The sequence below is a fragment of the Chinchilla lanigera genome, unplaced genomic scaffold (genome assembly GCF_000276665.1).
Source record: "Chinchilla lanigera isolate Chin_1 unplaced genomic scaffold, ChiLan1.0 scaffold00104, whole genome shotgun sequence".
In the NCBI taxonomy this organism is placed as follows: domain Eukaryota; kingdom Metazoa; phylum Chordata; class Mammalia; order Rodentia; family Chinchillidae; genus Chinchilla; species Chinchilla lanigera.
Genome location: NW_004955505.1, coordinates 5,512,749 through 5,515,129, shown reverse-complemented (window position 1 = coordinate 5,515,129; position 2,381 = coordinate 5,512,749).

The following is a 2,381-nucleotide window of genomic DNA, read 5'->3' as shown; positions in this document are numbered from 1 at the left end:
GAGACCTTCTCAGGGACTTTGTTATGTTATAGAATAGCACCATGAGCTCTGTTGCACAGCTCTTAGGAACCTATATTTGTTAGGGTTAGACAGTAAACTTCCCACCTCACAGGCCCATATACTAAATGCATGGCTGCCAGCCTGTGGCATGACTGGGAGATGGCAGAAAAGTGAGGAGGTGGGCTCTAGTGGAAGTGAGTGAGATCACTGCAGGCGTGCCCTGGAAGGGGATGTTGAGGCTCTGGCCCCTTCCCTCTCTGTTTCCCAGCACCCTTTGCACCACCACAAGCACTCCCCACCATGGTGGGCTGGACCAATCACAGGCCCAAAGCAATGTGGCTGTGTGGCCATTGACTGAAACTTCCAACAACCAGACACCAAAATAAACCTTTTTTCCTTTAAATTGGTTTTCTCAGGCATTTTGTCACAGTGACAGAAAGCTAACACAATTTCCATTCTATCCTGATGAAGATCAATAGCTGCCCCAGTCTGGTTAACAGTCTTTTCCCAAAAGGGAAATGGAGATACTCAGGAGAATCTAGAAATGAAAGCTTCAAAAACCGTTGAGCCCATTGCCAGGCTGCATCTGTGAAGTTCTGGAGGCTGAAATAAGGAACCTATCCCTTCCTTTTAAAATAAGTTTGCGGGTTTACTGACTCCCATTGCAGAAAAAGAATTTTCAGGACACATCAGTAAAAGAGGCATGAGAAGGATTTATTTGAGGATGAACTCAAAGAAGAGTGTGGGTGTTCAGAGAAATGAGACACATTACCAGCTGGAGTGCGCCCATTTAAGGGGTGTCCTCAAGATAGGCAGTTTAGATGTCCATTCTGTCAGGTCACAATGCAAGCTGCCTACATGTACTGAAATTGGGATATGGTGCTACCAATATTGCTGCTTCCTTGGGGGTGCAGGAAGGGCACTTTACAGGGGAAAAGACAGGCTTATTATAAAATGACCTTTAGGAAGTTTTTTAAGTGAGTTTCTGGAAGGGAAAAAAGTTTGAATAACTTCTGTGTCTTGAGGCTGTAGTTCTTCTTAATCTTAACATCTTGATTTCCTTGTCTCTTTTCTACTAGTTTTATTTCTTTTACCCTCTCTCAAGCCCACTTCATGTATCAGAGGCTCCCGAAACCATTTAGTTTCTTCCTTTTCTGATACTTCTGTTATGCTGCACTCTTTCCTGGACAGAGGAGACTTTTTAATAATCAACAACGGTGTGTGGTTCCAGTATTAAGTAAAAATTCAACTTGCTTTTTGGCTATATCTGAAGTAATCCAGGGGTCCTCAGAGGAAATAGAGATTGTATCCATGGGAGCCCTTTAAGGAGCCCCACTACCCCGCGAACCTTCATTTTCTGCAAAGGGAAGATTGATGGGAGTCAGGTTTTTCCTCTCTCCAGTGGGGGTTTGAGCATTCCTCTTCCAATGTCCCTCCTACTTGCAGAATGCACACAGGCCCAGTGCTAGCTTTGCTGGTGGTTGCTGAGTTCCACACTGGGGGCCAAGGACATTCACCCACAGTGGCTTATTTCTCCCACGTCACCTGGTATGGAGCTGATGATGTGACCAGATGGGCTACTTGCTTCCTCAGCCTTTTATCTTCTTGTCTTCTCCTCAGGCACATCTCTTGTTGGAAATCTTGAACACAATCTCCACCAGTCGAGATAAGGTAGTTTCTAGACCTATGGCTAATCATTGCCATTTTCTCAAATGTCAAGGGTACTCTAAGACTGGGAATAGGTTCCCAGGTCTACCTCACTACCTTCATTCCAAATCTTGTTCAAACTATTCAAACCTTAATTTTTCCCGATTCCAGTCATTCTCCTTTAGGAAAAAATCTTATTTTACTACACAATATCTTTTCTCATCCCAATAGGTTCTTACATTTATAACTTTCTTCACATCTCTCTTCTGCTTACCAGCTGCTCCCTGTCTTGTTTCCTTCCTTAAATTTACATTTTGAATCAACCTGTATTCTTTGAATCCATCAATTCCGATAGAATTCAATATGTTAATTAGAATTTTAACTGTAGTAACCTTTCTTGTTAAAGAAGATCCAAGATGAAAGCAATCTTAAACTGTCTTTCCATATGTCTACAATTTGTGAAGCCATATTTATCAATACTCTCCAATATATTGCCTTTTTACAGAATTTAAGCACCAGAGCATTGAAGCCATAAAATTATGCAATCAGAGTTTCTGGGAATTGAAAAAAAAACCCTTCTCTCCAGAGCCACTTTACTGTGATGCAGATCTGCAGGATGCAGAGGTCTTCTGCTATTCCCTGCGAGCCAGTCTAGAGATTCCCATTAATCTCCAGATCTCAGTACTAACCTCCAGTCTCCTAGTCTTGTCACTGGTTCTCCAGCACTTTCCTAA